General features: G+C 43.2%; 1 long non-coding RNA gene across 7 annotated transcripts; it reads right to left on the reverse strand.

Moving 5' to 3' along the window:
• Positions 1–131: 131 nt before the first annotated feature.
• Positions 132–25,003, reverse strand: LOC134546645 (uncharacterized). Of its 7 annotated transcripts, none has more exons than XR_010079224.1 (7): positions 24,458–25,003; positions 22,026–22,152; positions 20,032–20,141; positions 10,082–19,218; positions 5,028–5,167; positions 3,422–3,724; positions 132–1,411 (listed from the first exon to the last, which is right to left on the reverse strand). It is a non-coding gene; the product is annotated as an uncharacterized LOC134546645 (long non-coding RNA). The 7 variants fall into 7 exon arrangements; XR_010079227.1 differs by having other exon boundaries at positions 10,082–11,431; positions 11,717–20,141; XR_010079225.1 differs by having other exon boundaries at positions 10,082–11,612; positions 11,717–20,141.
• Between the last annotated feature and the right edge of the window lie 1,799 nt (positions 25,004–26,802).

Genomic DNA, 26,802 nt, shown 5'->3' on the forward strand with positions numbered 1-26,802 from the left:
GGCGTTCTGAGAAAGCTATAACAGCCATTTAGGAGGAAAATTACCACCATTTCCACCTTGTGTTGAGGCAGAATAAACTATTCCTTTCTTCAGAAATACATTCCCAAAACAGAAAGCAAACTTCAGTTCATTGCGTCTAGAAAGGATCCCATTTCATAACCCAAAGAAATCGTTTAAGTGGCTCTCTGTGTGTAAGATTCCATATTTACATTCAAGGTGTTGGGCAGACACCTGTGCAGATCGTTTGGCAATTGAGAGGATGCAGCTAGCAAGTGTTATACTTGTGAAACTAACTGTACATCTGAGTGGTCACACTTTCAATACCTCTAACCCTATTTCTTCAGGCCTTGTGCCTTAGTCAGTTCTGGGCTGGTATTATTCACTTGTGCCACACTTCACCTGAATCCTGTGGTGCACAACTCCAAGGGTCTATGGATCTTACCCCCACCAGCTTAGACAACTGGACATCTTCTCAGCAGCTCAGCAATATACAAAAATTTTAAAACATCAGCTAAAACCTAATTATTTCTGCATATCAGGGAAAAAAACAGTAAAATAATTTATTTTAAATAGCAGTCTGAACATATGCCTTGTGGTCATCTCACAATTTGTAATGGCAATCTTGCCCACTTAACCTATGGTCAGGAGCTCTGGTAGGATTTCTTGCTCTGGGAGTCCTTCACAGACCTAATTCCCCTGTCCTGAGAGACAAAGAGTCCTTTGTATCCTGTCTTTTGTGCATATAGAAGTTAAAATTTTCTGATTCAAATGTTATGGAAATCAGTCTGGGAAGGGACAAAATCAAAGCTGAGAATTTGCTATTTTCCGTTATCAACTCCTAGGCACCATTTAAATATTTATTACTCGCCTTGCACCCTAATTTTCTTCCCTGTCCATTTTTCTGGACAAATTCTTTTTGAATTACACCAATACACAACAGAGGAAATACCACATTTGTCAACCTGACATGCAGGAACAGTGAAAACTACAGTATGGCAGCTCCAAATCCATCAAAACAAATACTAGAGGTAACAAAAGTGTTGTAACAGCACTGGAAGCCATCTCTTAGAAATATTTTGAAAATTTACCAGATGACAATAATTTTTCTTATCAAGACTCAAGGAAGTGTAAGTAATATGTGAGTAATAAACTGCAAATGGAACTGAGGAATGACATCCCTATTGGTGAGGGAAAGCATTTGGCTGGAATGATGCAGTGCCACAAGCTGAGCATAAACCAAGTCTGAAGGTGACAAAAGCATGACCTGCTGCTTGCCCACATGGAGTGGGATTCTTCTTTCAGGACTCCCTGCCTGAGTTGGGGAGGTTTATCTCCAGCTGTCCTTCTGAAGCTGCTGTTGCAGTTGCCTCCTCCAGATGCCTTTGGGTTCCCTACTAGCAAACATTAATACCTGAAAAGAGAGGAAAATTATCTCAGCCACTGAAAATTTCTTCTAGTGGGGAAGCACAAAGATCTGTTATGGTTTTTCCTTTTTGCTGCTTGTTGGAGGTAGAAATTGTTGATTGAAATCAGGGAAGCAGGCCCTGACCCTGCCTATCAATAAAACTTCCAAAGCAGCTCCCCAGAGTACATAAGCTATCAAGAAAACAAAAACAAAACCAAAACAAAACTACACACCACACACTAAAAATACCCCAACCCCTAGAAATGAAAATAAAAATGCAATATTTGTAAGAAGTGCTGCAGAATATTTTTTTTTCTTTCAGAAAGTGCAATAGAACTTATTATTAAAGAACAAGGACTTGGCACGATTTCTGAAAGAGGTTGACTGTGGCAGAGAAAACAGGACACACAAGCAGTTATGGCTGGAAGCAAGTAGATTTTGGTCCACACAAGGGTGCCCAGCTGCTGTGATGACCAGAAAGGGAAGAGTAAGTGTCCAAGGCTACCCCAGCAGGCTGTGTGAGCCAACCCAAGGAACTCAGCTGAGGCAGAAGTTGCACCCTCAACCAGGTTCTTTGGGGCTGTCCCTGGGGCTCTGGCTCATCTGTGGGGTGGGTTGCACAGGGGGCTTTTCTAGGAGAAGGGAAGGGGTGGGAGTGACAGTGCTGGTGAAAGGTGTTTCAGAGGGGAAAACCAACAAAATGAGAGATGCTTCCAGCTCTGACTGCTGCTCCTAAGGGCACATGGCACACAGAGTAATTTAGGTCAGATGGGATCTCTGGAGGCCAACTAGTCCAAGCCCCCTACAAACAAACCTCAAAGTGGGACCAGTCTCACAGCTCAACACTGCTCTGACATGCTGTATCCATGTTTCTCATGGAAAAACAGCAGCTCAGTTAACTCTGTTGCCAAGAGCGATGGTCACTTGAAGTCATAAATGTGGCTGAAGGGCTAGAAATGCTGTGACCTCCACAGCCTGTGACGTACCTGTCACAGACAGGTAGCAGTGCTCCAGAAACATGGATGGAAGCTGCAAAATACAGGAGCTGCATCATCTTTACTAATGGCTTCCTTTTAGTATGTGAACACCGCTATTACCACTCAAACCACCAATCAGGTTGAAGGCTGTATTCAATTTTAATATTTAGAAGTAATTAACAGGAAAAAACAGATGGATGGCTAATTTCCGTGCTTTCCTGTTAAATAAAGACTCACCATTCACTGCCAGCTGACTACTGATTTTCTAATTAAGTCATTAGCTAAACAGAGAGAATGTTTTCCAACAAATGCCACTAGACTGATGAAGATGTATGTTTTCCACATGCTCAGAATCCAAGCCAGGAACAATATAAAGGATTGGCTACTTAAAACAACTCAACTTGAAATTACCAATCTTCTCATAAAAATAAAAATCTTTTGCTAGTCTGATACCACTGTTTGACAACATCATTTTTTTTTCTATGTTAAGTTTTTGCTGCTTTCTGAATGGGTTTGGAGACATTTCTTGACCTGTCCATGGCAACTCCCTATTCACACCTTTCCTGGATCAGGCCCACCCACACCAAGTTCTGCAATACAAGGTCTGCCCAACAAGCTCTTAGTGATGTATTCAAAACCTACAGATTACCTCCATCTTCCTTAGCCTCTCTAAAACATCCTGCAACCTCAAAGAATTATTTTGTCTAACGATGCCCTTGCAAAGTTGTCCTGCTTTACAGCCCTAACTCCCTACCTATCCTGCCTTTGGGTTTCTGACTGTCTCTAATCCCTAAATTTATTCTGGTCGTACTAGAGCAAGCCTCTGTTCTCTCCCCTTCTCAGCATTTACCAGAATGCCCATGATTGTGGCTGTTCAAGTCTGCAGGATTTTACTGTCTTACATGGATCCAGGCCATATCTAGAAGGTTTTTGCTTTCTGTAAGCAGCCAGCTTCAGAGTGAGTTCATATATCGCTGAAGACTGCACAAATCAACAAGTTGTCCTCCCCAAAAGAAAGAATCTTCAAATGCTATTTTACCTATTTTTTTATCTTGTTGCTTTTCTTCTGTATTCTATCCTTTCATTCCCTTTCTTCCACATTAAAATTGACCATCCTATTATCATTTTATGGACCTGTATCTTTGCTTTGAGGGACCTGTCCCTGCACAGATTACTCAGGTTTCACTCAGTTTCTGCTCTTCTGCCTGTGCCACAGGCAACCACAACTCTCTTCTCTGCAAGCTTTGTCCTTATCACCTCGATGATCTTTCCACATCTCTCCTGTTCCTTGCAGCTGATGGGTTTTTTCCTTCTCAGAACCACTTCTGATATGGTAAAACTCCTGGAAGAAAAGCAGTCATGGTCAGCAGTGAAGGAATTAGTCTGCGTGTGCATTGCCTATCTTTTTTTCTCCACCTTTCCCACACAGACCACAGCCTCTTCTGAGGTGAGCTATCTCTGTGTAGTGCACAGCACACACAGACACAGCAAAAACACATTAAGAGCTGCATATGCCTTGAGCCACTTGGATTTGGCTCATGCACAGTACTTTAAAGTTGTGGGTTCCTTACCAAAATTATATACCGAGCTGTTTAGAATATCAGGTTATTTTTGTTGATCTCCCTGTATGGAGAAAGGTGATGGGATTGAACTTCCCAGAAGGTTTAAAACAAAGCCCTTGCCTCACCAACTTTATGTGAAAGGCTGTCACTATTCAGACTTCACTACCATGCACCTGAGCTGTCCAATTTTCCACAGTACGCACTTCTTATTTCTTTGTCATTTGCATGTGCAAGGACGGAACAAAAAAAACTGTTCCTTCCCCTGCCAACAAAAATCCACCCCAAAACCAAAACACTAACTTAAAAAAATTTGGTTTATCCAAGACAAGATATTAAAAGAATAAAGGAGTCTTTTCTAAAGACTCTATTTCCACTCCTCTGTTTTGAATTCCAGTTATCAAAAAGTAAAGAGCATTAGAGTGTTGAGGGAAAATACAAGCTTACAGCTTAGGTGCAAAGATAGTCCTTGTGCCTGGGTATTGTTTAACCATTGCAAATATCAATAAGAGACAAGCTGGTTTATCTTCTTCTTTTACACACCCAAATGATTTCTATGAAGAGTTATCTCAAATTGCTTTATTGCTTAAGTAGACATGGTAAATCTTGTGATATCTTTTATTGTTCAAGTAGCATTTCATAAGAGTCCTATGCAATATAGAATCACTTTTTCAAATTGCTATCTGCTTTTCACTTGGGGCCAGAAATTTGATTTTTTTAAAATTATCTGACTTTGGATAAATTCCAGGTTCATCTACTGTAAAATTAATCTTCAGCATTCTCTATTTTACTCTATGTACATTTGCAAACATTGTTCCCTTCCTCCTCTACACTGCCAGGGTATCTTTACTTCTTTATTAATCTCATGCAGGTGATCACCTATAGATGATATTGTATGATTAAATTACTCCTTCCTACTCAGCTAATTTCTATGCTTCTATGAATCAGTGCTTAAATATAAATTTTTGATGTTGCTGCTGTGAGTAGATGTAACCATGAATGAGCTGCGGGGAAAAAAAACATGATTTGAAAATTATATGAACATCTCAAAGACCTAAGGGAGAGAGGCTCATTGCAACTTTTTACCTTCTTAATCACTTTTCTTTCCTCCTCATTTCACTGTATCTTGGTCTGTGAATCCTGTTCATTAATTTTCCCTCCTGTTCATCTCTCTCTCCTCCTTTTCCTCGGCAGCCTTCCTCAGCACCACAGCGGCATCTAGTAACCTGTAGCAAGAAGCAAGACCACGTTGTGCTGTGTTGATAAACATCACCTAAACATCTACTCTTTGTTCTAGGAAATCAGGTCCTGAACCTGATTTCCTGAATTTCCAGGCTCTGTTCCATGGCACTGTTCTGCACAGCCCCTACTTCGGCTTCACTGCAGTTTTACTACAGATCATATTTCTAACCAAGACTCTTCTAAGTGAAAGATGCTGGTATTAAACCATGGTTTCTTTCCACGTGTCACAATTTTTAAAGATACCTTTTCAATAATTCCCCCTCTTTTCTCCTCACCCATGGGGCTTCTATCAATATAAACTAAAGCCACAGCTAGCGTGGTTTCCAGATGAAATAAGTGGTGCTGGAAATGCCCACCCCATTCCTCCCACTCCCCCTTATAATTCGATCTTCCAGTTGCTTCCACATCCTACTTAAAGCACATTAGCATATAGAGCAGCTTTCTGAAGTTTTTGTGGGTTAATTTCCTGCATGACAAGTTCTGAGCCTTGTTTCTACCTGGTGAAAGATCTCTTGTCACTGGGGTACTCAAATCTTCTAACGTACTGTATCTCCCATATTCATTTTGTACACTGCATGACTGCAAATGGCATGCATTGCTAAGAGGTGAGGCATAAAGCACTGTGTCCTTGCAGCTACACTTCTTAAAAGACACATATTTTGTCAGTCTAGAAACAAAACATAAATTTTGGGAAGAGGGGAGACAATTCCTCTTCCTTTGTAAATTGTTTTGTGCACAATTTGAAATTACTTCTGGTTATTAATTTTAAAAGAGCATTAAGAAACAAAACATAAAATCACATGTGCATGCCTGAACAACTTGCAACGAGCAGAGTGACCCTCCAGTGGATTTTACAATAAAAAACTGTTTCTCTCCTTTCTACAATGACCTTTCCAAGGGAATAGAAAGTTCCATACAAATGACTTTCACCTTTGTTATGCCACTAGAAATATTGTCAGTCCTTTACAGGAGGGACAGCCTGCCAAGCTGCTAGATTGCTGGGTTAAGCCTCAACAAGCTTATTCTCCAATAAATAAAAAATGAGGGTAACACCTCTCACTTGAGGGTTTTAAATTGAATTGATCACTAAAATAAAGTCTATCAGCTAGAGTTTTCCTTTTTCTTATACATATTCCAGTGCAATTCCTCATTTGTTTATTGCAAAGCCTGCATATGAGAAATTAAATTAATCACTTTTTAAATTCAGAATAACAAGAAAATACTCTCTCTCTCATTTTTCCTATTTCAGAACATTTCTGTATTATGACTGGATGGTCATTTTGAAGCTGGCAGAAAGAAAAAAATTAATCCAATTAGATTCACAGAAGTTAATCTAGGACTGCGAAATTAAGCATGGTTATCTTGGTCTGCTGGTTGCATATACACACAAGTCACAGATCAAAATCATTTAATTTTTCAGTACAGCAGTTTCACCACTTGCTGAGGAGCAGGTTATCTGTAGATTAATTAGGATTGGTAGGAGGCTGTACCCTTTCCCACCATGCATGCAGATCCCACAGGCAGGAAGGGGACTTAGAGCTGGGGCAGAGACTGTACACTGAGGACACAGTGTCACCACTTTTCCCTGCCTTCCTCAGAGTCCAGTCTTCCCCTACTCAAACCATGGTTTCCACCTGCACCCAGAGGACTCAGGACACCTCTGACCAAATAAAAGGGAGCACTGTGAAGGACTGACCCACACTTCCTCCTGTGCTGTGCACTTAGCACTTGGCTGGAGTTGTGTCCCCCAGTGTCATCAAACCAGCAGGCAGGTGACAGAACAGGACAGGCATCTGGACAGTGACAGACTGCAAATAAGCCACCTGCACAATCACCACACCCCAGGCACCTCTCAGCAAGGCACAGTCCCCAAAGCAGTTGCTGTCCCTCTCCCTGCAACTCTCATGGTCCAGCACATGAAATGTGCTCCACACCAGCAGCTCCATTCAGACCTGCAGCAGGGCCTCCCAGGAGAGCAGGCCTGCCAGGAGCAAGCACACGCTGCCACATCCATGGAGCCTTTCTATCATGTTACAGCAAGGCACACAAAGCCAGGGCTGAGCATCGTCCCTCCGTGGGGTTGTGTTTGTGTGTCTGCCTTGTAAAAGCTTGGGCTGCAGCATCCTGACCAACAGTGCCTTGGTTAATGCAGAAAGGACACAGCACACGTTACAGGGATGCCTTCCCCTTGCTCAGCTGGGCTGCTTTCCCCTGCCAAACCCTTCTTGTATGGCAGCAGGCACACACCCCTGGGGCAACACCAGAGCAACTCACAGGGTGAAGAAGTCAGACACAAGGCACAGTTTCTAAACCTCCTCGTTCCCTAAAGCAGACTCAAAAGTTCTGGAAGCCTACAGATCAAAACAGTCCCAAGCAGGAGATTCAACCCTCCTGTAAAAGGAAGCATTGCTGTCCTCCACATCCAGAGGTCCTGGCTGGAAACAAGCCCTGCCTCACCTACAGACACTGCAGTGACTGTTCTGGCTGACAGGTGCCAACAGTGTTACTGGGACCAAAACAAAGACAGCCAAGGCACACAAAGACAGCCACTGCTTGGCACTGAGACAACTGAAAGGTTGTGTGGGCAAAACCGAGGGAAGGGCTGATAAAACCCACATCCAGTGACAGCATTAATGCCCAAGCTCCACAGCTGGGTTCCTGACACCTCTCACAGCAGCCACCAAGGTTCTCAAAAGCAACCACTGCCGAGACCTTACCAGTCTTTAGGAGCCTGTTGAGGTGATAGCAAATTCTCAGTTCAGTGTCCAGCTTGAACAGCTGAGGAAATGCAATGGAGGACACCAAATGCCTTTTTTTGTTTTTTGCCCCAGGCTGGGGAACAACAAGCTACTGCCACTGCAGCCCAAGAGCAACCACAAACTTGTGGCTTTGCTGGTTTCTACTCTCAGAATGGGCACAAGTATGGAATAAGGCAGTTTTGATCCCCTAAACTGATAGCTTAGTTTGGCCTTAAATGTGCCACGTGGCAACCACCAAGGGCAGCCTTGGCACTCAGCAGCAGTCAGGCATGTAAAAGCACAAGGGGCACAGAGAGAACTGAGCAGCTCCCAATGACTCTCCTGGCTGATTGACATCCTCTTGCCTCCTTCCACATCTAAGTCTATTCCTTTTCCTCTCTCTCTTTTCAAAATCAGTCATTATTGATGGATTCTGATAGAGTCAGCACAGTCTGACATTGACACATAAGTCTGACAGTCTTAATATCAAACCCCTCAAGGTTTGAATCAAACTTTGCAATTTTTTTTAAAGTAGATAAAGTGGGAGAGTTGTGATTAAACAAGTGCATTGTGAACATTGTATGCTTGGCTAATCTTTTGTTTTAAGGAACAGAGAAGACAATCCCAAGATGAATGGGCTGTCTGTCTGGGAGCCACGGGGAGTGAAGTCAGCAGAACTGAGCATTAAATGGGGGAAAGGTAATTCTGGCAGTGAGAGATTGCAATCACTGACTCATTGACCACCTACTTTAAACAGACCCCAGACTCAAATGGAGGGGAAAGCTGCACAGGCAGGCTAATTAACATGAGACACAAGAGATTTAAACAGCAAATAGGAATTTGAGTACCAATTTTTTTAAAAAATTATGTAATCTCTAACCAATGAATGCTGATGCCTTTGTTATTAAAACATAACAGTGTAAAGTTTTGATGCCCAGTGAACCAACCTTTTGAGGGTTAACCACCCAGCTCCCTACCTTGCTAAAACTAGAATGAAAAATGGAAATACCTCACCTTGGTGTGTGAATTGGTGCCTTGCATCAGGAAACATTTGAGACAACAGCCTGACACTGACATCCCAAGTCAATGGTAATGACTACCAACACACAAAGTGTGGAGGTCCTCTGGGCCAGCTGCACTCTCTTCGGAGATTACAGTTATTTCCTTTTATTATAATAAAGGAACAGCTTGTAAGGTATCTTCTAAAGGATAATGCTTTTGAGAGAACAAAGTACTGAGAAGTTCTGGAGTGTGGTGATCTCTTCATCATGTTTATGTTTTATATGTTGTACACCCATAAAATTTTGGAAACTAGATCCAAAGTCAAAAAAGTCAGTGTTAGGTCTAATACTGTCCTCAACTATCTTTGAATGAGTTTTGGTGTGCAAAATTCAGAGCTGTTTTTGAAGGCTTATTGAAAACTTGCCTTATAATATACAGTTTGGGGTTACAATAACCAGTAATGTCTGGAGGTTGATTACCTTAGATAAGTGGCTTTTTCTTGGTCCTGTCTATTTTGTCCCTCTTCCAGACATTCCCCCATTATACTGTTGGATTAATATTTTACTGTAAACCATTATCTTCAATCCAGTGGGTCAGTTTGACTTTGGCACCAGCACAGAGATTCAAATGTGCATTCCTCAAACTTTAACCAAAAGCCACAACAAACACGAGAAGCAGGATGTTAAACAGCAGCAGAGGTAGGGCATACCTCGGATGAGGGCTGATGTGCCCTCTGATATGCTCCTTACATGCCCACATTGTATGTCTCAACAATTTTGTATCTCTGCAAGGCACTCTGCACTTGGTGGCACTCTGGGATCAACTCTTCTGTCATCATAATGACAGGGGAAAACGCCAAACAAACTGAAGAAGTGACAAGTGAAATGTATTACGCCTTCGCATATATAAGTGCACCACGAGGGACAGAACTGCCATCACCAGCATGAAGCCCACAGGCTGCTGTCAGCCGAGCTAAAAGGCGTGCTTTCCTAGTAAACAGCCTTGGCTCCCTGGCAGGCCAGCAGCCGGAGGCAGAGGCAATGTCACGGCCCGCCAGAGCCTTAGTGCAGCAGGCAGGGAGGGCTGCCCAGCCCCAGCCCTGGCACTCGGCTGCCAGGGGCCAGACCAGCACAGCACTGCCACCCCCACACCACTCACCAGGGATGCTCTGGCTGAGCAATGACACAGCTCGAGTCTGGGTTTAATTCACAGCTGCTGAGCATTGCCTTCCTCTGCACATGAGTGTGGTTGCAGGGTGGAGATAACACGCTGCAGGGAAAACAAAGGTATGGAAGTGAACCTCCTGCCAAAGACTGTTCCATATTCATCCAGCTGCAATGGACTTTGCCATGGGGCTGTGGATCCCAAGGAAGTTGGGTAGAGTCTGTGCATCTGGGTGTCTCACGTGCTATAAGCTAAAGAAAAAACACTTTTACCTGTACTGAGTTTGACTTTGTTTTCCCCATTGCAACTGAGATCACATATTTTTAGGAGCATCACTGAAGAGTTTGATTTGAAGAGGCAGCCAGCAATCAACCCCACCAGGCACAACCCCTGGGTTCAAAAGCACAGCCCCTGTGCACATTGGGGTCATGGACGTCACCTCTCTGAGCTGGGACAGGCAGTGGGAAGGCAGCAGCTTCATGCCTGGCACTCACACTGAAATTCCATTTCTCAGGATGGCCATAAGCCAGTCATCCTCAGAAATACTCCTAAACACCCAGCCTGCTCTGTAGTGAGGACAAGTGTCTGTGTCAGAGCTACAGTACCCCGAGGGGAGTTTTGTCTGAAAAAGGAAAGTTACTGTTTATTAAGTTAACCAGTAAGTTCTGTTTATTAGGAGGGTGTACTTCACAAACAGGCTTCAAACATCATTTGTTAGATATGTAACTTGCCAAAGTGTTATCAAAAATGAACATGCACAAGCCTAATAATCAAACAGATCATGAAAATCATTATTTTTAAAGGGAATTTTGAGCAAAATAGAAGGAAACAGCCAGGGGTGTTCCGGAGATGAATCTTTCCTACAGGCTTTCACTTAGGTTGATGAACTGACTCCATGCTCTATTGTTCCCTGTTACTTTACACTGAATACTTTCCAGTGGTAGCTTTCTGGCTTTCAACCAACTTAAAATACAAGTTGTTTCCACAGCTCATCAGGTCTGCTAGTCACACAGTTCTTCACATAAGTCTTTCCATTCTTCTTTGTAACCCACCATTTCATGACCTTTTTAACCTATCTACAATTATATGTAAGGTGACTTGATTGACAAGTAAGCATCTTAAGAAGCTACATTAATTAAAAGCAAAAATCAAATACTTCCATAGATGTAAGACCTCTCTTTGGCGCTAAAGTAGCTTTGCCACTTATCTTTCGAATTCCTGCCAACGTAATTGCTACATTTTGCCTTACAAGAAGCTCATTTTCTTGCTAGCTCAGGAAATGTAGTAGTTGGCTTTCTTGGGATTCAAAGCTTTTTGGTGTCCAAATCATGAATGCTTTGTTTTCTAAAGACAAAAAAAAGAAAGTTATGATCATTTCACTTACCCTTCTGCCTAAAAAGAAGAAAGCTCAGTTACTCTTTGCCAGCATACAAAATGTATTGAAATACCAAATCATCACGGCTGCATCATAACCCCAGCTTCATGAGACTGAGATTGGGAGCACCAGAGAGATACCAGAGACTGTCTGGAATGGAGACAGATGGGACAGGATATGGCTGCTTATGAAAACACAAAATTTAGATGTATAGAAATACCTATAGGTGTGCTGGGTTTGCCTGCTCCCTTTACCTCCAAGAGGGATTTGTCCAACACAGCCTTCGGAACCAGGGGCTGTGATTCACTTCATCCTGGAAGATACAGCTGCACCCAGGCATGACACAGGCCCCACAGACCTGCAAACAACAGCAGGATATTTTAGGGCACCTCAGGTATCAGTAGATGCCTAGCTGTGGACAGTGGAGGTAAGCCCTAGATTTTCAATATCTCCAAAGGGAGCTTGGACTCCTGCAGGCAACTGCACTTGAGCATTGAAACACGGTCATGCAAGAATGAGTTTTCTACTTTGACCTTTTAAAAACAGTCTTTTAAAAATATCCCACACTCTCTGTGAAAAGTCCGTTTCTTAGGGGAAGAGAATTCTCTTTCCAACTAAGCACCTGCTTTGGTCTGTCTTTGAATCACATAAAAGAATTTTTACTGCACATTTTCAAGTTTGTTGTGTAAATCAACAGGGTTCTGGAAACAGCAAGGCTATCCAGGGAAATAAAGGTGAAAAAATATGTTCAGATGAAAAAAATAGCCACCTTTTTGTAATGAATGTATGAATGTGCTGGAGAAAAGGGAGGCAAACAAGGCCAGTCTTTCAGGTCACCTAATTCCAAAATTTGGAGATAAGAATAAGTTTCTGCATACACACACAAAAAGAGAGGCTTAAAAGTAATTGTTGAGAGGTAAGACAGTACAGCTTCTCTGCTCACAAGGTCATGTGATACACATGGGGCTGTGTTAACACAGTTTTTATTGACAGCGTTTTTTTATCTGATAGTGTATCTGTGTTGTTGAAATATTTGTTAATTATCTTTTGGCCTATAGGCAGAGGCAGGAAATGAAAATATGGTGCAAGCTCCTTGGCTTGACAGTAGAAATAAATCCATGTGTGAGCTCCAGCCTGCTGCCCTCCAGGGCAGCCCAGTTTCCTCAGCTGCACAAGAGAGAAGTCCCAGTGCTTTGGGGAGCAGTATGGTTTGAGGATTTGTCTCCAGGTCCACAGTTTCATCTGGTCCTGTCAGGTCTTCAGGACTACATCAACACTGATGTGGTCATGAATGCATGATGTGATCATGCACTATCACAGACAGGGTAATACCAGTCACAGAAGCATCTCCACAGGTGTTTTAACACTCCAGTAAGTTCCTTGTCTCATCTCCAGTCAGAAGCTTGTGCCTACCCACAGACTCCTGGTCTTGCTGTGTTGGCCTCCCCACCTGCTCAAAAAGGGAGAGAAAAGCAGCAGGTGATCCTTGCATATCCCAGGCACAGGGGGCTTGCCACAATTCTGTTATTTGCACTGCAGGGCTATTTTAAGAGCTGGAGCCCCAGCATCAACACCAGCCAGTCTTTCACACACCAGAAGTACGGCCCATTGACGAGAGCTGTTGCCATCAATTGTAAATCTACTATGTCTTGGCCAGTACAGACAACACAAGTGCCCTGTTGGGACTATCCTGTACTCCTGATTCAGAAGAGTGCCAGGCCACTCACCTGAGGATGTGGATCTTCATGGTCCTGGGCTCAGAGCAGAGTAGCCAGCAGCCTTGTAGTGGCAGCTCACCAATGCCCAGCCCCAGTCCCCATATAGATACAGGAAACTGCTTCCTTCTGAAAGCTCACACCAGTAACCCATCCCCCCTGCCCCAGGCAGGTGCTAACCATCAGCACCCTTACCACAGAAGCCTGCAAGTCATGCTGTCATCTGCTGCCTCTGCAGCTCGCTGCCCCTGTCCCAGCCCAGGATCACCACTCCCCCATGTCAGCAATGTGTCTGACTGTTTTGGAGCTCTTGGGACTGGACATCCCTCCAAGTGAAGCAGTGGTTATTGCAATCACAATTTCTTTAGACTGAGGCCTCACCATTCACTGCCAAATTCACTCAAAAAATCTCTCACAGGATGTGGTGCTGGCATACTCTGGAACCCTGCTCTTCCTCCAACACGTGTACCTATACTGACACCTAGGGTGTAGTGATGATGACGCCGATTTTACCAGCACTTCTGTCATCCCAGCAACCATCGTTTTCCCTGGGAGACCAGCCTTGTTGTCACTTCCCAGCTGATGCTGTCAAGCACAGATTTTGGTGGCCAAAGGCCAGCTGGCACTAACTACAAAACCACAGAGAACTGAGGAGGCTGCCTAGATCACTGTGACCAAACTGCAGCACACGCACCATGGGAAACTGTGGGGAGCAGATGCTGAGGGGGTGGAAGCTGACTGGATACTGGGAGTGGTACTTGCTCAGCCAGCTAACCACCCTGAACACAGCTTTGGTCCAGGTGGCTTCTGTAAAAATACATCATGTCACCCTAGGTTCTGTTCAAAAATCTAGTGAGAGAAGGGAACACAGCAAGGGAAGCACAAGTAGCATGCAGGGAAGAGGCATCGTGCACCAGCAGTATCAGGAAGATGCTGCAATTCACACAAGTCTGTTGTACACCACTCAGGTCCTGAATAGAGTAACTCACACTTGAAAAATAACCAACCCTCCCATCTTCTGCTCAGTTCTTTAAAAATTCTAGTGCTGTATGAGCCAGTATGCAATATTAGAAGCAGCAAGTGTTACACTCACACTTTTTAGAATAGGCTTCCTAAATAGATTTCTCCATCCCTTGCTCCATTCTAGGAAATAAACTTCAATTAAATGTGAAGCAGTAAACTCATGTCTGTTGGGCTGACTATTTGTACTCACAGTGGTCCAACAGTCTGACAAACACATTGTTGTGGTGTTTATTCCAACAGACTCATCTGAATTAGATAATCCATCTCAGAAGGAGAAGATCATAAGGCTGGAAGGGCCTCATCCATTCCCTAGCCTCAAGGCAGGGTCACCTACAGCTATGTCACTTCAGACAAATATTTGTTCAATCTGTTCTCAGAGCTCTCCAGTGATGGAGATACCTCATCTACCTCAGACAGCCAATTTCCCTGCTTCATTTCCTTCAGCAACAGAAAGCTTTATTCACTATCTAACCTGAATCTCTTTATTTGCTGCAATTGGCTCATGTTGCTTTTCATCCCATCTACCACAACAAAGAGATAAAAACCCCACCCTATTCTTTGCAACAGCCTCTGAACCCTTACCATCTGACAAATCTTCCTTTGTATTCTGGTTATGTCTTGCCCATAAGCAGATTGGAGATATTTGGACATTACAATCTGAAAAACTTCTCCCAAAATGTCATGCATTTTAAAAGCTTCCACTGTGCAAACTGCTGCTCTGCTGTATGTGCTCCACAGACCTCCTGAGACCCTTTCTTCTCAGCTCAGCCACAGAAGGAGGCACTAATACTCCAGTCTCTGCTGAGAGTGTTTGCTGACAGCAAACTTCAAATTTGCTTAATATTAATAATTGCTGGGTAAACTTTGGCTGCACAAAAATATATGGAAAGCAAGTCAGAAAAGTTGGCTGGAGACAGATACTTGCTGTTCACTGGAGGAAAACATGCACTGCAAAAGAAGGTATTTAACAGCAGTCTTCACTGTCACTTCCTACCTGCACCCTCATCCTGGGTCTGCCTCCTGAGATTCTCAGTAACCACCATCTCCTGACCATCAGCCTTCTCCTTGAGGCACCATCAGCAACCTCACCTTCTTCATTGTCCCTCTCTCTGCCTCAGGCCCCAGGCAGTGCCTTTGCACAGGCCAGGCTAGCAAGTTCAGAGCTACTCAGCAGGACAGATGCTGCTCTACCATCATGATATGTAATGATGGCACCACCTCCAGGGTCATCCCACCAGTTAGCTAACACTCAGGTGGGATTTATTTCACCTAGTTTTGGCCACCCAGAAAAGAGGCACCTGAGCTACTCGTGTAATCTTGCTCACAACACAAGGGCACGAATGACTCCCTGCACAGGGACATGTCTCTCTGTACTGCTTATAGAGGCGATTAAAAAATTCCATTCCTAGTGAAGAGAAAGGGTTTCCTTCATCAGGGCCAAAGTCACTGGACTTCATACAGTTTCTAGCAAAATTCAAACAAGGAGCAGTGTTTGAAGTAAATACTACTATCTCACACCTGACAATGGAAAGGTCAAGGTCAGCATCAAAGCCTCACTGTACAGACAATTACATTGTCTTCAGATGCCTGTTTTTCTGTGGATCTCAGTGCATGGGGAGCTTGAGGCCCATGAATTGCAAGTGAAAGATCATCAACTTCACCTCGAGTCAATGGGAATAGAAGACAAGAAACCAGCCTACATTCAGTAAACAGATCAGAATTGCATGCTTTCTTATTATTCCTCTGCAGATGGGTGCCTATTACAAGAGGTACTTACAAGTTTGAAATGCCCCACACAGCCTACACTTAACTATCAGAGCACTCTTCAACAGCTCTTATTCCTGGAGATAAGTATTGTGGGAAGCACACAACTTAAGAAAGGATGTGTTTATCAGAAAAAAATTACCTTTAGCAGCAAGAGAAGTCTCTGATGCATACATCTGAGCTCCAGGATTTACAGCCAATTGTTTTTCATATGCCTCACATATATGCATGAAAAAGTTGCTTCTTGGTGAAGCACATAAGCCCTGCACATAAAATAACCACTTATCCTCAGGTGGCATTCTCAAATATCCCTGTGAGGCACAGACTAGGAAAGGAGAGCACAAGTGACTCCCTGCTCAGCTAGCAGATGGGTGGCAGTCCAGGCATCCAGCAGGTCCAGGACTAACTGGTACCACAGTGACCAGCCCTTCTTATCTGAGATAGCTGTTAATTACACAGAGGTGGCTTTGGCTAATTCTTTCCATACTTGTTCAGTAAGATGTTTTCAACCCGACATCAAACTCACGTGTTCTTTACCCATTCTTTCAATCATTTTTAGTCTATCCTTGATCACTTCTTCCCCTTTCTGACTTTGATGTGGAGAAAAGGAGAGAAAGTGCAAAATAATCAGAACTGTCCATCCCCCACAAATATATACTTCCTCATGAGGGGAAGAGGAGGGGCAGGTACTGATCTCCTCTCTCTCTGGTGACCAGTGACAAGGACTTGAGGGAATGGCCTGAAGCTCTGTGAGAGCTGGGTATTAGGAAAAGATTCATCACTCAGAGGGTGGTTGGGCACTAGAAAAAGATCCTCAGGGAAGTGGTCACAGCACCAAGCCTGACAGAGTTCAAGAAACGTTTGGAGAATGTTCTGAGGTACATGGTGTAACTCTTTGGGGTGGTCGTGTGCTGGGACAGGAGCCAGCCTTTGATGATTTTTGTGGGTCCCTTCCAAATCAGGATATTCTATGATTCTATGTAGCTTCTGACATGTGATTAGTTTTGATGGCACCTGCTGGCAGACACAGGATATGCAAAGTAGAGAGGACCCAGCAGACAGACACAGACTGTCAACAGGAATATTTGCACCCCATGACAGAAACCAGACTAGGACAGAACTGAAAGGATCGGTCCTGGTGAAAATCGTGATGTCTTGTGAAGAAATTATCTCCATCCAACATCCATCCAACATTGTGCTGCTGGAAAAAAGACTTTAACTGTACTACATGCAAACAGAGAGGAACACTTCAAGCAGCACAACCCTACCTAGAGTCAGAAATCCGAGGAGAGGCTCCAGGCTGAAGCCCAGCTGAAAGCAGAAAACACACCTGTGAGGCAGTAGAAAGCATGGGTCTCAATATGGCTGCACAGTGTATCTATCAGCTTCTTCAGACATGAAAACCACAGCCTCTGATTGTGTAGGACTGACAGAAAAACTGATGTTTGGCACCAACTGCTAGGACTGGAGATCTGTGCTGCCTGCTGGTATTGCCACCATCTTGAGCACCAGCAGGACACATGGCCGTGACTGCAGGGCACTGTCCAGGCAGGAACAAACACCACCCACATGGTACCTGTGTCAGGATTAACTCAGTGTAGCAGTCACATTCCCTCCCTGCTTCCTGAATCACCTCCCTTTACCCTTCTGCTTGGAATCAGTGGCTAACCCCAAAACTGGAGTGAGATACCGAACCCCCTGGACAGCCTGAAGTGAGGAGCCAAGGGAGATGGTGGAAGGACTACAGGCAGCCCTGACAGTCTATGCTTGTCTCTCTCCACTTGGATGCAAGGGTACGAGGAAGGCAGGGAAGCTTAAAAGTATGGTACCACTAAGGGCTATAAAACTAGCAAGCAAATAAACTTACAAACTATTGCTGTGAATAATTTAATTACTTTTACACTACATTCTTAAATTTTGAGGTTTGATCTGTGCTTATTTTTCAGCACTTGGAGAACTGCTATGAATCCTTGTTTCTAAGAGCACTTTGTTCTTTGAGAGATGTGGCAGATAAAAGAGAGATGCAATTTGCGTCATCAAGAGACATGTATGGAAAATCCTAATGCAAAAGGCATTGGGAATATGTCTGTCAGAGCAAAGAGTGAAGAAAAGTAACACCAACAGAGCTGGGTGATACCTCTTTCCTGGGATTAGTGTTCAGTGACAGGTATACTTGGGGTGTGAATCCCAAAATGTAAGCCACTGTTGCTGCAATAGTTTTCCTGAAATTTTTATCTAGGGAATTCAGAGGCATTTCTGATGCCATAGTCCCCAACCCATAGCAATCCTCACAAATATGCAAATTGTTTTAAACCCTCAGGATGAAATGAAAATTTATTTTGTGCCTCATTACAACAGCTAAGGACTGAGCAGCCATTAAGGCCAATGCCAAGTGTAACTATAAGCAGTGTTTGCGATCCAGGAGATATTTGAGTACTATATTCTAGAAGCTCAGGACCTGTGCATAAAAGGTACAGACACCTAGCCAACTAACACCACTAGTCCTTGCTTCCAGCTCCTAGGGCGAGCTCAGGAGTTCTCTGTCTGTCTCCAAACTTTCCCTCCAAAACAGGAACCATACTGGAACAGTCCAAGTGTTCTCTCTTGAACCACACCTGGGATTCATGCTACATGGAATAAATGGACACAGTATCCTGGGTATCCCAACAGGCCATCAGTATGGATGTCCAAGCAGCTGGAATCTGCTCTGGTACTGTCCAACAGCAGCCAGGGAGAAGAGAATTATTAAGTGGAAGACCATGAATATCCGTTAAACTCTGCACCCCAAATCCTTGCAAGGCAATCTGTGAGGAAGGTACACGTAGAAGCCTCAGAAGGTACATGTGGAGCCTTCAGAACAAGGGTTGACCTTCACTGTTGAGTTGGTGGTTTAGCAACAGGCACCATAACTGGTCACAACTCAGGGTGCAAACGGAGAATCCCACTGAAGCACAAGAAATCTGGGCAATAATCTTACTGAAAATCAGAAGTGACTGGGCAGAGAGTGTTGAAAATAATAATAATAAAAAACCTCCAATGTATTGAATCCTAAAGGAACGAAAATTCAGTTTTGCAGAGACAGAAAAAAGAAGATGCTCTTCTATGTCAGAAGTAAGCAAATGAGGATTTGGTGGGGTTTTCTTGTTACTTTAGAGTGGCTTTTTGAAACCTTTTTCTTCTGTTTTTCCAGCCATTTCCTCTTTGTTCATTCTATATTGCCATCATTAAATGGCAGCGGTGGGAAAAAGCAGAAACTGTGTGAGGAGAGAAAACAGTGAAATGTGACTTTAAATTGTGGTTTAAGGATTGAGCCATGACAACTATTTGAAGAACTGCACTTATCCTATATGTTTGTTGTTTCAGGTCTTTTAATTAAAAAAACCTTCAAAATACATTTCTGACTTCCAAACAAAGCTGGTGTTTATTTGACAGACTGAATTGGCTTTGTTGATGGATCCAGTCTTTGTTATCTGCAGTCTGTGTTTTTGTAATTGCATAGAATCAAATACCTACTGAATCCACACCATAGGAAAGGTAGAAAGTGCTATCACTTGAGTAACAATGTACTCTCAACAAGGCATATCTTGCAATCTCTGCATGTTAAGTTTCCAAAACACCCAGCTGTTCCAAAGCCCTGCGTGGAAATAGTTAACAAAGCTGTCTCCCTCCATGGCAGCTCACACTTTAGCTCTCTTGAGCAAGCAAATCCCAAGAGAAAATCCTGCCTTAAAAATCATGATGAAGATGAAAAAGTCAGCCCTTGCAGTTGTTTGAAGCTTGAGCTTTAAAGCCAATTATAATTCAAATTATAAATACAGTCTATTTCTGTCTCACATTTTAAAGAACTGTGAAACGCCAGATGGCTTTTCTGTCGATGTGCCCTGCCATATAAAATATATTTTTATAGTTTCTGATCTCACTACAAATAGGGCATGAGAATGATAAGCTGTTAATGTAAAAATAATTTTCCGTGTGAACTTGCCGTATCTGGAGGCGGTTTCTCAGCAGGCTGGGAGATGCCCTGCTTTTCCACCACTGGATGGCATTCAAGGGCCATAAATACTCACATTGGGAACTGCAGCAAAAGAAAATTAAAGCACAAAGCGTCCAAAGCCTTTGGATTCTTGGTAATGTTTCTGTAATGTATTCATGCTTTCAAGGTTCCTAGGAAATAAATCTGGAAAGATAAAAAAAAAAAAACAGTTTCAGAGGAGAAAGGAGCTTTCCTCTGAGACGAAACTGAATATGCATGTAGGATGTGGGACAGGAGATCTGAAAGCAGCATTCCAATTAGGAAAAGCCAACAGTCATATCTCGGCATCTCAGTCTACATCAGCATTAATACAGGTTGGCAGGAAACAATTCGATGTGTCTTGTGGTTTTCCTACCCAATATGGACCCACGAGGGAGAGAAAAAGTGGAATGTATTAATTTGACCAGGGGTCCACACAGACACAATGCCTCGGTCGTGCAACACCTGCACACACAAAAAGCTCTTTAAAGCATTTCTGCCTTTGTATTCCTTCTTTAAAGCTCAGCCCCATCCTACCGGCAGGCAGTATCATTAAATCCACCCCATCTCACAGCCGAGCGGCGGAGAGGAGGCTGGGCTGGAGACCCCCTGGGGCCCCTTCCCACCTGAGCCGCCCTGCACTTCCAGCTCCTCATTAGGAATAAAGACAGACTGACACTTCTCACAGATAGAACAGCCCCCTACAGCAGCAGCAGTATTTGTGGGGGTGTAGCTGTAAGAGTCTGGGAGTGCTGGTAGGGTCGAGTTTGCAGAGGCAGCAGCTCTTCCACACCAGCGAGTGCGCCCGGAGAGAAGGGTGAGGGCTGGAGCACACGGGCACCTCCGCAGGTCTGAGAGAACGCAGCACGCTTCAGGCAGGCAGTACTTGCTGAGTTTCACCAGTTAACAGCTTTAAAGGAGTAGAGAGTTCGCACCTCTGTGGTACAAAGGAAAGTTTGGAAGAGGAGACATGACAGAGCCACGGCCTCTGCTGTGTAAAGACGGAGTACGAGCAATAAAAAACCCGTCAGGAAAAGCTGTGATATTCTGGGCAGCCAGTGTTGCTGCCAAGTCTGTAGTTTTTTGCTATGAAGTCTAGCTATGAATTTTAGTTCTCTCTTTGATTTTTTTAAGTCTGCCTTGGGAAAGCAGTGTTGCTGCCACTTGCTGAGTGTGGCTGGTGGTGGTGTTCAGGCCTCGCTTGCCCAAAGGTGTTCGTGTTTCTCAAGCTGTGCTGCTTGGAGTGCTGATCTTGGTGTTTGTGGTGATGTGCTCGGGACTCTTTGCTGCAGTTAGGTTCCATTTGGGGTATGATGGCAACAGGATATGTATCCTTCTGGTGAGGATTTAACTCAGGGGACAGATGCCTGCAGGTAAAAAGAGGGGGGGTCTGAGAATACCCAAGTTAAAATATGATCTTCTTCAGCTATTATAAAGGGCGCTTCACAGCAAAAAAAGAAGTTGATGTGGCTTAAACTTCCTATTGCAGTAAATGTGTCTGTAGTAGTCAAGTATCTCATAAAAAAATATATATATATATACACTATATAAAAATATTTTATATAGTATTTAGTAAACATATAAATTTATATGATGTTATAGATTTGTATATTATATGTTATATATAAATATTCATGTCCCTAGAGATGTGTCCTTTGTTCAGAGAAGATCCCTAGCAGCATGTGGGGTACAGTCCTCACAGTCCTGGTGGATTCTTAGCACCCAGCTACGGACAGCTTTTGGGAGTACTTTGCTGCTGGTTGTCTGGAGAGGTTCACATGGGTCCCTGGGTCTGATGTGATAACGTGTAATTATCTCTCCAATGTAGCTTATGCGGCCTAAAAAGAAAACAGAGGAGTTGCAACAGCCGTGCCTGTACAACTTTGTTCTCCCAGCCTGGGCACTGTTGTTCAAACCAGGGCTTGAGGGCAGGGAGAGGCTCCCAGGGAGCAATCTTCTGGTCCTCTTTCATAGCAGTCTGCTCAGAAGACTCTTATCAGATACAGACCTTGTCCAAACCCTCCTTCTGTAAGGTCTATTTTATCTTACCTGAAGAGGTGGAAGCGGGTGGAGTGGTTATCACTCTTAAACTACTATCGACCATGCACAAGATTTTCTACCCAGTCCATTGAAACGAGGTTTTAAAATAACAGAAGCAGAACAACTTTTTTTCTTCCTGTGGAAGAAAACAGTAACCATGTTTTTGACACTTAGTAGTACAGTGTAATGTAAAACAGAAGAAACAGGGAACATCAAGGGCAGAGTTTTAACTCTAAGTATTTTAACTCTAACACTGACTGTGGATTGGGTTTTAGAAACTACAAAGCACAGTTCAAATACATAAGAATTTCTCAGCAGAGATTATGTACATAACAAAGGCATTGTGTTCTATCTAACACATTCCTCATGTAAGAATCCCAGCATTATCTTTTCCCCATGCTGAGCAGCTAAAAACGAACAAATCTTCCTCATTACCTACACCACCTCTCACAGGTATATGGACACCCAGAATCACATCAGCCACTGAGATCTGTTGTTCTGTGGTCATCATCTAATGCCTGTAGAGCCCTTATACCCAGGCCAACAGCCAGGAACTCAATTCCCTCTTGAGGTGATCTGCAACACAGCTGCTGGATGGGTCCAGAGCATAACCACTGGACTCATTCCTATTCTCAGAAGCTTTCTCTTCCCATGCATTTCACAGAAATCTATTGCATCCATGGCACCAGCAAAAAGTCCCTGGGCTGATGCTGCCCAAGGATGGAGAAAATGAAGAGCACAGAAAGGCAAGATGTTGTAGTAAATAGTGTCATGCTGTCTCCATGTTTATTATTCTGAACACTCTGCTGGTTTTCAGTCTCTCCACTGTTAAACCACAGGTCTAGAGAAAAATTATGTTTTCTCTTCTGCTTGGGACAGAAAATATTCAGTAATGCTGAGAAACTAGAAGAGATCCTTATTAGGAATACAGTTGCATTGTGAAACCCAGTAACATTGCCCCAGCAATGGTTAATGCCTCATGCCTAAGGAAAAAAAATATTAAAACCTATCACAAACAAGTATTTGATCTGACCAAAAAGCAATAAAAAAATTTCTTCTAATGCCTACAGGGCCAATGTCTTGAGCAACGGATTTGTTTGTGCTTCCCATTATCTTTGCATTTATGGCTGTAAATATTACTAATGGCTATGCAATTACCCATCTCTTTTAAACATTAACTTAGAGCTCTTTCTGACTTTCACCTCCAGCTCTGTGCTTGGAGGCCCCATCAGCTGGAGCTGTTTATCCCAGGTTCTCAGGCAACTGAGTACTTTTACATCTTCCAATAATATGTGGCTCAGTGTTTTGCCCTTTTATTTATTTTGTGACTTTTCAGAACGGCTTTGCTGTTGTATCCTCCTCTGGGAGTATATTTACATGAAAGAAACATTATGAACCACTTAGTATAAAGACTTAAAAGAAGTGAAATGACAAACACATGTAAAAACATAGTTACTCCAAATCAAGCTAACTCAAAAACCTGCAGGGGAAAGAAAAGTCATTCCCTCTTCATACTTTCATCTGGCCTTACTTTACTGAAATTAATAAGTGTACACTTGTGTTAAGGAGGGGGAATAAGGAATAACATTCTCTCTCCCTGTCTGCTGAGGATGACACCTGATGGGCCTTTGCACTCACTGGAGTATCACTATGAAGAAGGTGGGCAGAAAATAATGATGGGGACTAAAATGGAAATTAAAAAAAAAACCCCAACAAATAAACAGAGAAATAGAGCATGTTGGTTTTTCCTCTTTGAACACTGATTCCCTTCGCTGTGACTGCCTGGTAGAAGTTACCATGTCCATACAGGCTAGGAGTGACTTACTATAGTAATTTCTGGAAGTAGGAGAAATAGGGACAGGAGTTGTGATTGGAGTGGTGGTTTCATTTCTGAACTGACTGTTCTCCAGGCTGTCTCCATGCAGAGGTGTAGGAAGTTCAAACCTTGCTGTCTCTGAGCCAAACTATAGCTAGACTTGCTCCAAGAGAAAATACCCTAACAAAATTTTCAAGAAATGAAAACTGACTCTGCTGTCAGGAGGCCTGACTCCAAGCCCTGCAGGAAGGTAAAGGCAGTCTTACTAATCACCAGGGGATTGTTCAATCTCTATCAAGCAGCAGCTTGAGACAACTTGAACTGGATACTAAGACTTGGGGTGGTTTACTATTATAATACTGCAGAAAATGGGAACATGCCAAAATAATGTCTACAGAGTGTTTTTAGAGATGCTTAAGTTGCTACAAGGTTGGAGAAAAAGTTTCTTTTACAAAGCAAAAGCTAGCTAAAGATAGGAAACAAAGGGTAAGGCTAAGTTGAACCTTTTACTTTCAAGAATCAGTTTTATTCAGCATAACAATCAGAAACTAGAGAAAGAAATCATCTGTGACATTTCCAAATTCACAGATTGTGCTAAACCCTTGTTCAGGCAGCCAACACTTACGCTGATAGTGAAGAACCCCAGAAAGACCAGACAAACCAAAATGGTTGTAAGTGACGGTCCGAAGTTTTCATCTGCCTCACGACCGCCGTAAGGACAGAGACTGAAAGACTCCCCCCAACACAGGAGTTCTGGCCTGGACTGAGGTGGGATGTGTGCCAGGTTCCACCCGCGGGCGTGACCAAGAGCTGGTACATGCGAAACAATGGGACTTCACGGTGGATTGACCGTGCTCCCTGCCAGACTGGTCTGTCCTGTACCTTTGCTGTACCGATTGTACCTGTACCTGTTCCCTCAATGGACCCCAGGTTTCTCCCCACCTCTTGGCAGACTGCCTGTCGCTTTGAAAAAGACTCTAAAAAGCACCACAACTTTACCAATTCTGAGATCTCCCCAATGGAAGAAGACAGATCTATTGGCAGTGACCACGAGGATGTCATCTCTACATTGGTAGCTATTCCCCCCTTTCCTTTTTCTGTCTATCCTTTGTTTCTTTTTTCCTCTCCATCTATCACATACTGATGTTGTTGGCACTCAATAAAGTGCATTGCTGTTATGATTAATTTGAGGTCTCCCTTGTGTGTCTTTTGCGCTTTGAGATCAAAAACAAACCATCACAATCTTGGCCCACGTTGGTTGGCTGGATTGTGACAATGGTCAAACAGGTGTCAGATAAACTTTGGAGCATATAAGTTAATGTATTTAGGGGAAAATAAGCCAAACCACAGATGGTGCTGAAAGCAGAACTGGAAGTGGCATGTCAGAAAAAGAGATCTTAAGAGTCATTACCTACAAGTCTCTGGTCTTACAAGTCTCTGGGCAGCAATAGAAGCTAAAACAGTATCATGAAAAAGGGTATCAGAACAAGACAGACAGCATCATTTTGCTGCTACATGTAACTTTGGTATTACCACACTGGAGTACAGGTCAGGGTCTGCTCTCTGCGTCTCAGGAAGGGTGAAATAGAGTTAAAGCAGGTATGGAGAAAACCAACCAAGTGGATCGAGCAGCTGCCTTTCAAGGAAAACCCTAAAAATGCTGGGGTCTTTGTGATAGAGAGGACAGTGCTAAGAACAGGAACAGTTGAGTAGTGTGAAATAATTAAAGGAGTATCTAGGAAATTAGTTTAAAATAGAATAAGTATTTTTTATACTTCTCTAACTTATTTTAACAGCCATGAAAGCATATATCAGCAGGTTCAAACCAGAGTGGATAAATTAATACAAAATAAAGGCATGGGTAAATACAAAAAGAACAAGGCAGAGATGTAACCCCTAGCATCCCCCAGTAAACCAGTGCAGATATTGGCACATGTGGGAGTGAGTCTCTGATACTGTGGGAGTGGCACAAGGGAAACCAACTGCAAGAAATGGCCAGAGTCTTGTAATCCCATAAACAGCATCTGATACTGCCAGATTCAGAAACCGAGTGCTTGGGCTAGAAGGATGATGGATTTGACCTGAAAGATGTTTCTTATGCTTTTAGACCATCAAAATTATGGAGAATTACATATTATTTAAAAAACAAATTATAAAATCTATAAACCCCAGATTCTCAAGAAATCAGCACTGAGGTGAAGTCTTCTCCCAAAGCAAATTTCCTGGCCTTTTGCTTCTGTCAACCAAAAGAATAGTGGTTTTTCTCATACCCCCAGACCCAGAATGGTTTGGAAGAGCAGGAACTGTTAGATTTACTGCTTACACATGTGCAGATAATGAGATGGCATCTTACTCCAAACAGACAGCAGGCCAGGTGCTGGGTTAACATATGTCAGAGACATGGGAAACTGCAGAGCAACAGGGAAAGCCCTTAAATGCTGAAATCCTCCAGACACCTGTTATAACAGACACCTGATTAACTGTTAGTTTTATTTCACCACCAAGTGAGTTTACAAGTTTCCTGGCATCACCTTCAAATCAATCTTTTTTCATGCCAATCTTCATTGTTGCCCTTCCCTCCACTGCAAGAGACTCCTGCTATATAGGAATATATTTAAGTGAATTCCAATTTAGTAAGGAGCTTTTACCCAGCTGTAAAAGAGACACATAGCTTGTGCTTTTCCAGAACAAGTATTGGGATAACCTCTTTCCCCCTCACCACTATTAAAAACAGTCCTTAGGCAGAGTGAAAGGGAGGGGAAAGGACTGCTCACTTGGAGCTTCTCAGTCTTGCCGGAAGTAAGAGGTCTGGTATGAATAATCAATTCATTAAAATCCCAACAGCTCAAGAGCTTTATCTTTCTGCCAAGAAGAAACCGTTTCTGCTCTACCAGCTGTGGACTGGAAATCACAGTACCTAAGAATCACTGAAAGGTTTTCCACCCTGGCACCTGGAAGCAGTGAGGCGCT

Source organism: Prinia subflava, chromosome 2 (genome assembly GCF_021018805.1).
Source record: "Prinia subflava isolate CZ2003 ecotype Zambia chromosome 2, Cam_Psub_1.2, whole genome shotgun sequence".
Taxonomy (NCBI): domain Eukaryota; kingdom Metazoa; phylum Chordata; class Aves; order Passeriformes; family Cisticolidae; genus Prinia; species Prinia subflava.